The sequence below is a fragment of the Pteropus alecto genome, unplaced genomic scaffold (genome assembly GCF_000325575.1).
Source record: "Pteropus alecto unplaced genomic scaffold, ASM32557v1 scaffold101, whole genome shotgun sequence".
Lineage (NCBI taxonomy): Eukaryota > Metazoa > Chordata > Mammalia > Chiroptera > Pteropodidae > Pteropus > Pteropus alecto.
In genome coordinates, this window is record NW_006432945.1 from 3,586,081 (window position 1) to 3,598,859 (window position 12,779).

Here is a 12,779-nt window from a genome sequence, read left to right on the forward strand (position 1 = left end):
TGGCCGCCCTGGCTGAGGTGTGTGACCTGCCTCCTGGTAGCACGGCAGCTTCTGGCGTCACCCCATGCCTCTCCCTTGAGGATGTCCAGGCTGACATGCTTGGGCTGCAACCCCCACCCCGCCTCCCCTCACCCCAGCAGCCCACTCACCCAGTGCACTGCTCTGCACAGCTGGAGGTGTCTGGCTTGCTTATGTGGGGTTTCTCTTTTGGACTGGTGTGTGTGTGTGTGTGTGTGTGTGTGTGTGTGTGTGTGTGTGTGTCCCCATCCAAATAGGAGCTCCCCAAGGGCAGGAATCATTTCTTCTCTCCCTCTGGACACGCCATCTATGGTCCTGACCAACTGTCTGGGAGTCCCAGGGGAAGAGACATCCTCCCTCCGAGTGTCTCAGGCTCTCTGAGGGGAGACCCCGCTCTCGCTCTCCCTGGGGAGCATCACCCCTTCCCTGATGAACTTTCTTTGTGACTCTCTCCAGCGTGGGGTGCGTTCTTTCTCACACTCGCACTCGGTGCAGAGCCTGAGCTCCCCCACCCCTACCTCTGCCCACCCCCCAGAAAGTTGCCCCGTCCTGCATCAAAAGGAACCTCCAGATCCTCAACCAGGGGCCCTAGGGGAGGGAGGTAACCGCAGTGGCCATGTCACTGCAGGGCTCCAGCCTTGAGCCCACTGCCTGTCATCAGTTGGAGATGGCAGGGACCAGGGTGACGCAGGGCCTTGTGTGCAATGTCTCATGAGAGCCCAATCAGGAGGGTGGGGGGGACACGGGACCTGTGCTTCCCTGGCTCTCAGACGCAGGGGTGTTGGGGATTCCAGACGTGCGACAGACACCAGGAAGTCCTGCCTTCTGAAGCGAAGTGCCCTTTGCCTGGGCGTCCAAAGACACCAGCTCTAGTTCTGGCCCCGCTCGCCAGCATGGGACCCTGGGGGCCCTAGGTAAGTGACTCGGTTTCCTCACCGGTGCCCACCCTCTTGCGGGGTTATCCTGTGGAGCCCAGCATGCTTTGAAAACCATCACATGCTGTCCACATGCAAGGTGCTGCTGTGGCTCTGGGCACTGTCCCCAGGTGACGATGAGGCCAGGGCTGTCCCAGGGCGTTTGGGGCAGCTCCTGGGCTGGTGCCTCTGAGCTGAACTTGACAGGAACTGCAGTCACCAGCTCAGCCATGGGCAGGGGCTCATTGGGAGGTCAGAGCCACTGACCCTCCTTGGTACTGTGAGGGCTTTCAGGCGTTTTGTCAAGAATGGAGTGGGTGTCCCTGGACACCGAGATGGCTCCAGCATCTCTGGGGAGAGCAGGACTTTTCTGTTGGGCATGACACTGGCCTTTCAGAGTCAGCCCCAGGACACAGAGCTCTTAATTTCCATCCTTCAACGGGCTGAACCGACCTGCCTGCCCCAATCCAGGGTGGGTGCATGACCCAGCCTTCGTCCCCGGGGAAGCGGGGCAAGATGTGGCCTCCCTGGCCTGGGACTGTCCACTGAGCGGGAGACTAGGCAGAGGGGGAGTTTGGACACCGGAGAAGCTCACGTCAGTGGTGGGGTGGGAAATGCCCCCTGAGAGATGGGGAAGAAGCAGATGGCAGATCAGGAGCTGCACATGGCAGTTAGCGTGACCTGCCAAAGGAATGCGAAATAACAGGTTTGCAGGACCCAGGAGGAGAGCTATGGCCCGCAGTCTTCTCTTCCCGTCCCACCCCCATCCTTCCCTGTCTGCCTAGGGAAGACCTGTCAACATTACAAAGGACCACAGGTCAGGAGGGCAACGAGTCCCAAGTGCCCTGAACACCTTTGTGTTACAGAAGTCATTCCTACTTGAAGAAAACAATATAAGCGAGAAATACACAAAGAAAAGGACGATTCTCCTCCCTCCCCACTAATGGCCTTTGGCCCCATTTGAAGCCAGGCCCAATAAAACAATTCCTAATTTGAGAAAGCCAAGGATGTTTATTTACATGTCCTTCTACCTGTGGGTGTGGGTATTATCACACCATATTTCCGCATTTCCGTGTGATAGTCCCCAACTCTAACTCCAAGCGTGTAAAACGCTGACCTCGGGCTTGCTTTTCCCCACGTGCTGGCATCTGACTGAATGACCCAAAGCGACAGCTAACCTCGCACCAGCTCTCTTTGATGTGGGTCGCACGGTTTGGTTTTCTAAGTTACTGCTTGTTGCAGAGTTCGCTTTCTAGGTTCTCCTGAACCCAGATGAGATGGAGTCCAGTGTGGATTAACTGAAGTCAAACCAAGCAGTGGAGTTGGGTGGGCAACCTGAACCCAGGGGTGGTTTTCTCTGGCAGGGAGTGGGGTAGGGTAGGAAAGCTGGAGAGGGGACTTTGCAGTATGAAATGATTTGAAAGGCAAAAGGCCAAACTGTTCCCAGGTGTCTGTCCACCCGCCAGAAATCTCTTCCTTTGGGTTAATAAGAACGAGGGAGGTGCCAGCTCTGCACTGGCTGTACGACCTGGAGGAAGATGCTCGGCTCGAGCTGCTCTTCGTTTGCCCAGCCCCGCACTCGCCTTGGCTCTGGGCCCCAGGAGGCGGCCTGAGCTGCACCAGTGGGCTTCCCCCCTCCTCCAGCTTCCGCTGGCTGAAAGGTGAGGTCCAGAGTCCATAGCCCAGGCTCTCTCCCTGCTGGGCTGGGGCAAGGCAGCACTGCTTTCTCCCCCGAAGACTCCTGCCCCCCTGCTCGTGAGCAGCCCTCTCAGACAGCTACACGGCTCACCCAGATCCTGGAAACCGCCCTTCTTTGTGGCACCTAGGGTGGCAACGGCGTTTGCTGGGGGCCCACCGGCGTTTGCTGGTGTCAGAATTGAGTTGAATTGTTCCCTGACGCTGCCCACGTTTCTGTGCATAGTCTTTTCGTCAACCCCTTCCGCTCCCGTTTGGCATATGCTTCTGTCCTTGCTAGAACCGCCTGAGACAGCGCTGAACGCGCTGAGCTTCAGTTTCCCCGTCCTCACGCTGGGCATCTATCTTACCCACCTCTGTGACACTGGGGCGGGCCTTCTAGGATGAGCTCCTTCTTGGGGTAGGATGGCTCTGGGTCACTCCTGTGTTAGGCTGGGAGGTGTACAGCTGAGGGTCACAGAGGGGACAGACAGAAGAACTCCTTTCAGTGTTTTCCAGGGCAGATCATGCTGCTGGGGTTAGAGACTGGCCATGGGGTGCAAAGCTCATAAGTATATTGCCTGGGTGTCTGCTCAGACGACCAGCTGGGTGGGGTGGTTGTGCTCTGGAATAGGACAGGTGGGTCCGCCCATGCTGCTGGAGCCCTGGTCTTGCCGCCATCTGAACATAACCATCAGCCCTCCCACACTAGGGTATGAGAGACAGAATAATGTCCCCCTCCCCAAGATATCCCCATGCTGATCCCTGGCGAAAGGGACTTTGCAGTTGTGATTAAGGACCTTGAAATGGGGAGATTATCCTGGGTTTTATCTGTGTGGGCCCTGAATGTAATCACAGGGGTCCTTGTAAGGCAGGACGGTCAGACGGTAGTAGTAGAAGTGATGACAGAAGCCAGGTTGGAGTCGTGTAAGGAAGGCGGCATGGGTCAAGGAATGCCAATGGTCCCCGGAAGCTCGAAGAGGCAGGCATGCAGACTCTCCCCTGGAGCATCCAGAAGGAATCCAGCCTGTACACACCTCGATTTTAGCCCCGTGAGACTGATTTTGGAGATGTGGCCTCCAGAACTGTTAAGATCATAAATTGGTATTGTTTTAAGCCATTAAGTTTATGGCACTTTGTTATAGCAGCCACAGGAAACTAATACACAGGGCAAGGTCCAGATCCCAGAGAGGTAGAGACCTTAATAAATTCTGGGCTCTGCTCCAGCTACAATGGACTCTGTTCCAAAAGCAGCTGGGGACCTGAGTGTAACTTCCCAGTGCCCCAGTGTCCTCATTTCCATCCAGGAGGCACATGTATTTTTTTCCCAGGTGAAATGCTGACACCAAATTACTTCACATCTCAAGAGTCTCAAACTCTAGTGTCATCGGGAGCCCCAGTAACACGGTAACTTGACTGACTGGGAGGGTATAAGGCAACGGGGAATGGTGGGAACTGTGGCAAACTGGAGAACATATGTCTTTCTTAAAAACGTCAACTTTAAGTAACAACAAGAGCAACAAATCCAGCCAAGCAAAATCAATGTCCAACCTATCTATGTGGCTTGTGGACTAAGAGTTTGGATCCCATGTTTACCTGCCAGTTCCCGGCCGACCCCAAAGGGAGGTGGTCCATGGGTAAAGCATAGCACTGGGTGTGGGGAGAGCTTCTCAGCCCTGGCTGCCCCTGGGAGTCACCCTCCACACCCCGCCCAGACCGCCACTGCGGTGAGAACCCCTGGACCTGCTGCCCAGCCAGCCCTGCCTCACCTCCCTCGTCCTTCCCACCTATGCAAGACTCTCAAAGTCCACCCTGGTGACCTCATCCTGCTATCTCTGGCACACACACTCTCTCCTCCCTCTCCTACAAGGGAGGCCCTTGTGTAGGACAACCAAGAGGGTACTACGATTGAGCCAAGCTCTAGCCAGTCTAAACCGTGGGTGGGGGTGCAGGGGAAAGATGAACACTGTCTCAGAAAACGAGAACATAGACATCATGGAGAAGATCACGGGCTTTGCAGTCAGAAAGAGCTGGGTGAGTCTCTACATCACCAAGTAACAACTATGTGACTTTGAGCAACATACTTAAGCTCTCTGGGCCTCAATTTTTTCATCTTTAAAATAGGAATAATAATCCTTTCTTGGCATTGTTGCTGTGAGGATTCAACCACATACCATGTATGAAGGGTGGTGCTTGGCCTGTAGGAAGGCTTCTGGCATAGATTCTGGAGCTGATGACTTGGAGTAGAACTCTCTATAATGGTTACATGACCTTGGGTAAGTTACTTTATGTTTCTGTGCAGAATGTTCTCATCCACAAAATGGGTTCACTGACATTCTCATAGGGCTGTTGGGAGGATAAAGTGGGATAGCACATGTCAAGGGCTTAGACCATGCTTGGACTTGGTCAAGACCCCATGAGCATGTCCATTATTTATTACGTCCATTCTGATGTGTCTCCTATAGCTGGTGGGCTCTGGGGTGTGTTTCTGAGATGTGGAACGGAGAAGTCAGAGCCTGTTCCCTGGTTTTCAGGAGAGGCCGACCACAGATTCCCCATAGCTATCTACCTAGTTCCTCCCCTAAATCCCTCAACCTGGATCTTCCACCCTTTCACCTTCTATCCCCAGCCTCTGTCTGCAACCTCCCCGGACACCTCTCTGGTAGCCCCTGGCAGCCCCAGACCCCGGGGAGCAGGCTGCTGGGCTCTGTGGTGTGCCTGGGAGGGGGTGGGGCTGCCCCCCGTCTGAGAAGCCCCATTAGTCACTGGAGAAGATGAGCATGGCGCCGCCCCCATCCCAGACGAATCACTTCCCACGCCATGTTGTTAACTAGGCTCGCGACAGGGGCCCTGTGTGCCGCTTTTGTGTGTGCTGTTTCATTCCATGATTCAGAAAATGCCAGTCACTCAGCCATGTGATCCCCAATCTTCTGCCAAGGAACTGAGTGCAAAGGTTTGCTGGAAAGCCCTTGAAGGACAGGAAGGGCAGCTGAGATTTCCAGAAAGTGGACTGAGCCAACGAACTGGAGGTTGGCACTCATGAGACATCATCAGGAAGAGAACTGAGGACGTGCAGGTATTATGGGACCAGAGACTCCTCCACACAAGCAGCTGCTAGTGGGCGAAGGGCCCTAACGTGGTTGCACACAGATTTCCACCCAACTCTCCTCCAAAGAATAATGTGATTATTTTGTCTGATTATAAATGTAAAGTTTGTTTATGTGAAAATTCCGATCAACACTGCAAATTATAAAAAAGAAAGGACATAGCTCCTATACGCTGCCACCAGAAACTGTTTTAATCCACTGAGACATTTTCTATGTGTCCTCGGGCTCAGAACTGCCAGGTCTGGTCCACTGAGCTACTGGCCGCATCTAGGTCTGATCCTGGCTCCTGTCCGTCCTGGGGCACTGTGCTTCCAAACGCCACGAGAGATGGGCCAGCTCTGGGCTCCCGCATCTGGGGTCTAGTCTCAACCTGGCCATTAGCTGGCCACGTGCCTTTAGGCAAATCATTCTAAGTCCTATTTTTCGATTCAGTTAAAAATGGAATGATAGTGGGTTGATCGTGGAGAGGATGAAAGGCACGAGAGGAAACTGAAATTGTGAACCCGCGAAGTCTCTTCAGATATGAGGCTGGTGCTGGCCTGACGCCAGCTCCCCTGTCTCGGCTCATTTAACCCCAAGGATAGTCTTGAACCCAGTTCCCCTGCTCCGTGACTGAACTTGGACCAAAGGCCCTCCCCAGAATCTGCTCAGAGCAGGGAAGTCTCAGGCTGGGCACCCCCCCAAGTCATGGCAGCACCATGAACACTGGCTGAGCACCAAGGCAGGCAGGCACCTAGTTCAGAAAAATTCAAAGCCCTGTTTTGTCACCAGTTTTGAACCAAGATAACTCCCTTCCCTCATTCCCTACGAAGATCCTCAGCTCTTCACGGCTGGACTAATTCTCAGTGCCACCTCTTCTCATGGTCATCTCAGTGACATAACTAAGAACTTACACGGCTCCCCTTCAACTGTGTGGCAACTCACAGCTTAAAAAACACTAGCTGACCATGCTGATAGCTATGCGGCAGAACGGTGGAGAAGATGACCACTGCGCTGACCTGACTAGTTCATCTGTCTCGACTCCCCTTTGGATATAAACTTCCTCAGATCAGAGGCCGTGCCCTCCCGTAAGTCTTACAGGGGTGTCTGCACCCATGAACCTCCTGAAAACGCAGACACTGTGGCAAACACAAACTCAGAACAGAAAGAGAAGGTTCCAGGAGCGAAGGCAGAAGTGCCTGTCTTCAGAAGTAATATTTAATTGGGATTTATTTAACTGTAAAATGGCTGTCAGGGAGTGTGAAACAGGTTGAATGAGGGTGGTGAACAGGATGGAGGATAGTTAAAAGGAAATCACTCCCCAGAGCTGTTCTGGGCATTGTGCGACCAGCACGAAGAGTGGGGAACAGCAGGGGTCTAAGAGCATCGATTTGGGAGCCAGCCTCCCAGTCCTGGCTCCATCACCTCAGCTGTATGACTGTGGGTGAGTCATATCACCATGCCTCAATTTCGTCACCTGTAAAATGGGGACATAATGTATGTAGTTCTTACAGACGCTCGACAGGAAGGCTGCTGACCTGCCCACACAAATCAGGCTCCAACTCTCGCCAGCGATGGTCAGTAGAAAGCACAGAGCAGTTTGTGCTACGCGGTGATATAGGGGTGGAGAGCGTCAATCCCCCTGGAGATGCTACACGGCAACGAAGATCCCTGCACCATGAGAGGTCGAAAGTGGGATTGATTTGAAGCACTCCCACCCAAAGCAGGGGGAGTGGGGGCTGTGGCCCTAGAACGACACTCAATGACATCATCGTCTAAACCACATTCCTGCCGGCCTCCTGTTGCCTATGCCTGTCTTCACAACACGAGTTAACAGCCTTTTGTCCCTCATCTCGTCCTCAGCCGGCGAGGGCCACGTTGACATTCCTCTCACTCTGCGAGGCCCGCTGGAGGGAGCACAGACGTTTAGCTGGCGGAGGGCCAAGGCCTTTGGATGTCGTTCTCAACCCTCGGCGTGCCTTCAGCCCCCTCACGTAAGTTTTGCAAAGCCCGGAGTGAAAGCCCCTCGGCATGGTGTTGTAGGTCTCTCTGAACTGCTGTCAAGATTCTGGGGCTCAAAATATACGGAAGGTCAGCAGCTCCCTTCCACTCTGTGGGTGGAAGTGTGGGTGCCTGGCGGCCGGACGCAGCTTAGTGACTCCGGCATCACATGCTGATCCTAGCACATGTCTTGAATGAACGAATAAGGAAAGAATGGATGAGTTATCTTCTCTCCAACCCCACTGACATTGCTTAGCTCAGGACCTTGGCTTCTCATGCCTGGACTAACTGGTTTCTCTCCCACCAGCTCTACCCATATTCCACACTCTGCACTTTCTCAAGAACGATCTCTTTAAAGTGCAGATTTGATAATGGTACCTTCCTTCATCACTCTCAGCATAAACCTTTGGAAGGCTTCCCGCTGCCTACCATGCATTTCACACTCCCTTGGAGGCACAGCTTCGGCTCACCTCTTCGGCCTCACCAGCCCCTCCATGCCCTACTCTCCAGCCCTATCAAACGCCTTACTTTCCCTGATGATGCAATATACTCTCAAGCCTTCGTGCTTTTGTCTCTGCTATTCCCAGTGCCTTGTCTGTCACAGCCCTGCCACCTGGGCTGGCCCCACTGTAAAGAACTGCCATGCTCAATGAAAGCATCGTGTGTCCTGGGAAGCGTTCCTTGATCTGGGAGAGCCGGGAGCTCCTTCTCCGCGCCCCCACATCACTCTCACGTTCACTGTTCAAGGAGTCAGTGGAAAAGGCTTGACTGGCCACCAGATCTGGCCACTAGAGGGCAGTGGAGTGTTGATGAGCATCGGGCCTGGCAGCGGACTCAGGGTGCTGAGCTAGGCTGGGGAGGCGCCTGGCTGCAGGCTCTGCTCACGTTCTGTCCTCATACACATCAATGTTTGGACCTTGTCGCACCTCACTCCTGGAAAGTGGCACAGCCTCTTTAGGGGTCTCCTGGCCTCTGCCACTCCATCTTCGCTCCCCTTTATGCACAGGGCTGCGCAACTATCTTCCTTAACCATGACTTTCCTCACCTCTTCCCCACCCCACCCCACCCCACACCACCTTCCTCAAGAACATTCAGTAACTTCTTATTGTTTCTATATTGAGGTCAAATTTCTCATTTTAGGTTTCTTTTGTGTATTAAATTTTTGCGACTTCAATAACAATAAAAATGAAAGAAAAATAATTCATAAGTCCATCCCATACTTGTTTTGTGCTGTCTCTATGAATGTATGAATGTAGATATGTGTGTATGTATGTACATATACATGTATATTTGTGGTTACGGTCAGGGCATAGATACAATTTTGATTTTAACTGTTTTGGCCTAATTTGAAATCACAAGTCATTGTTCAAATTATCATTCTGACTTTATAAATATCAAGGCCATGCTCACCAGCCTTTGCATCTCATTCAACCATCCCCAGCACGGATTCTGCTGCTTTTTAGAGACTAGAATCCGCACCCATTCCCCATCCTGGTGTTCACGCCTACCAGCCTCCTTCTGAAACACTCTGCCCTTCCCGCTCTGCTAAGCCGATGATCCCTCCAGCCTTCTGTTCGAACTTCTCCTCTACCAGAGCGGCCGGCCTGGCTCCGGTCCATGGCCCCTGCTGCCCACCTCTTTCTGATGTCACTCCAATTTCCCTTGCGAGACTGGGAGCTTCCTGAGGTCCTGCCATCTACAGAGTCTATTAATGTCCTATGGCAGCTGTATCAGAATACCACAGGCTTGGTGGCTTAAAACCACAGAAATTTATTCCCTCACAGTTCTGGAGGCCGAAAGAAGTCTGAAAGCAAGGCGTCGGGCAGGGCTGCATTCCCTACAGAGGTTCCAGGGGAGAATTCATCCCTTGCCTCTTCCAGCTTCTGGTGGAGGTCAGCATCCCTCGGGAATCATCCAATCTCCGCCTCGATCTTCACATGGCCTTCTCCTCTGTGTCTCTGACTCAAATCTCCCTCTGACTCACTTTTATAAGGACACTTGTCAGTGTATTGGATAATCCAGGGGGATTTCCTTTTCCAAGATCCTAAACTTAATTACGTCTACAAGGATGCTTCTTCCGAATAATGTAACCTTCACAGGTTCCAAGGATTAGGACACGGACGCATATTTTGAGGGCCACCATTTAACAATCCACGACAGTCTCTGCTATGCGGCTGTTCAGGATCGGTATGGAACAAAGAGGGGCTGCCGAACTTGGCAAACAGCAAGAGCTCGCCCGGGGTTGACTTTAGCAAAGAATGAACTGATAAGAAAGGATATTGGATGGTTCGTAGAACTGACCAGAAACCAGGTTCAAAAAAACGGGCAGGGCGTAACTGAGGGTGGCGGGCAGCTGAGAGCCCAGGCCCACCCATTCAGTCTGGTTAGGGTGCCGGCGCAGGTGCTGCTACCGGCCCCACTGCCACGGCCAGGTGTCATCTCTGTCTGTTTCTCCCTCCAGAGACAAGGCCCTGAGCAAGAACATCCCCTGGGCTGAGCCTGGGTCACACGCGGGCCTAGAGAACTGTCTGCCTCCCATCAAGACCACACACTGGTGGACACCCCCCGCCCCAACCAGGGAGGGCACTCAAATGTGCTCAGGCAAAAATCAACAGATATCTTCTACTGAGATTCACCTGGGCCCTCTCCAGAGTGAGCTCATTCTGGAAGATAGTCAGGAATTCACCTGATTGTCTGAGGAGCCCCTGCATTTCTTTTTTGAGGGGAGGAGTGAAGAGAGGTACAGCATTCGCCTGACCATCTTTACATTGGTTTCACAGAGGCCACCAGGATCACCCAGCAGAACCAAGGTGACTGGTTTGGATGTTACCCCAGAAGGAGAGGGTTGGGGAGAAAGAAGGAGGCAGGACAACCATCATAAGCCCACACAGAACAGGCAGCAGTCTGTCAGGGAAGTGAAAATGAGGTGTGAAGAAACCTGTTTGGCTTGAAAGGTTGTGTTAACTGGCATAACTATTAGTCATAAATGTTGGTTGCCAATTGAGTTATTTTGACTCTTAGAAAGCACTCTGGAAAACAACAATAAACCCACTCTGATGCTTCAGAAAACTGAGTCTCTTTTTAGCAGCAGCCTTTCCTCTCATCCCACAGGTTGCTGGGCCTTGGCCCTGCTCAGAGGGAGAGCAGCTCCAGAGCCGGGGGAAGGAAAGCACAATGGGAGCATCAGGATGTTTTCATAAACCAGGACTGCACAGCCCCAGGTCCAGCGTGTGCCCGGGCCTGGGTGAGGGCTGCCAGTTAAAATATAGGACACCCAGTTAAACTTGAATATCAGACAAACAAGAAGTGAATTTTTAGCACAAGTATATCTCATGCAATTTTGGGATATATTTATACTTTTAAAATTAGGTTTCTGAAATTCTAACTTAACTGGATGTCCTGTATTTTTATTTGCTAAACCTGGCAACCTTAGTTGGGTGTGTTGCTTTTCTTTTATTTATTTTGGTGCTTATGTTAGATTTTCTTAGAATCAAGGTTTTCATTGCCAAAAAGAATAAAAGTTTTGAAAGTCATAGCTAGTGCTTCATTCTTTCTCCACGTTGAAAAACTTAGCTGTAATGAATGTTTAATGAATTCTTTGACCCCATATATATGTTACAGAGCCCCCGTGACAACGCAGGCACTGGTGCTGACCACGGGGATAAGATGAGGTGAATGAGGCAGAGCCACTGCCTTCCAAGAGCTCCCCCAGATTGGCAAGGGAGATGACCAACCACCTATCACATGTGGTTGGAAGGCCAAGGTGTAGAGAGGGAGTTAACACTATGCGGGTCTCGGCAGAGCAGTGAATAAAGTGACGCAATAGAGAGATGCTAACCAGGCACTGCCACGGGCACTCACTCCGGTTTCCACGGGTCCTTGGTCACCGCTGATGAGCACAGCATTTGGGAAGACACTGATCCTATTACGTCGTAAAGCAACCACCTTCCGTTTGGTTGGCTTACAAAAGATGACGTTGGCAAATACGAGATTTCCTTAGGGTGTCTTTAGAGTCCAACACTAGAGTTGAGATATTGTGATTTATAATAAGAAACATGTATTTGGTCTTTGCAGGGATCTGGCACTGAGCTTGGAATTTTCTAAGTGATGAGAGCAATAAAGGTGTCTCTTGTTATGTTAATGAGTGACTTTTGGATGAAACCTAAGGGCTGGTTGCCCAGGGAGCCAACCATGTGATCAGAGGGTTGGAACTTTCAGTCCCAGCCCCAGACCTCCAGGGAGGGGAGAAGGGCTGGAGGTTGAATCAACTCTAAGGCTGATGATTTAATCAATCATGCTTATGTAATGAAGCCTCCATAAAACCCAGGAGGACTGGGTTCTGAGAGCTTCTGGTTGGTGAATACGTAGAGATCTGGAGAGAGTGTCCCCTCAGAGAGCATGGAAACTCTGCACCCCTTCCCCATACCTTGCCCTATGCATTTCCTCCATCTGGCTGTTTCTGAGTTACACCCACAGTTAGTAAACTTCTGGTAAGTAAAACGTTTCTCTGAGTTCTGTGAACTGCTCGACCAAATTAATGGAACCGAGAACGAGATTGTGGGAACCTCTAAGTTATAGCCAGTTGGTCAGAAGCACAGGTGACAACCTGAACTTGCGGAGGGGGTCATTGGAACCTGGAATTTGTAGCCAGTCAGTCAGAAGCACAGGTAACAACAGCCTGTGCTGGTGACAGTATCTGAGCGGGGGCAAGGAGGGTCTTGTAGGACTGAGCCCTTAACCTGTGGTATCTGATGCTATCTCTGGGTAGATAGTGTCAGAATTGAGTTGAATTCTTGGACACGCGGCTGCTGTCTGAGAATTGCTTGTTGTAGGAGTGGGGATCCCCCCCCCACAAACACACACGTTGGAACTGGGTCAAGGAACCTAATTTAAGGCTCCAACCCAAGACCTGCGGGTTTGGGTGGAGGAGAGGACAGGGTCTAAGAGCCACGTTTAACTGTGTCCTTGAGACTATGTCCCAGCCCTTATCCATAACAGGAATGTGGCTGAAGTGAAGATATTCTGAAGGAGAAGGAAGGTTCAAAGGGCAAAAGGCTCTCTACGTTATTAACTGCCAAGTAAACAC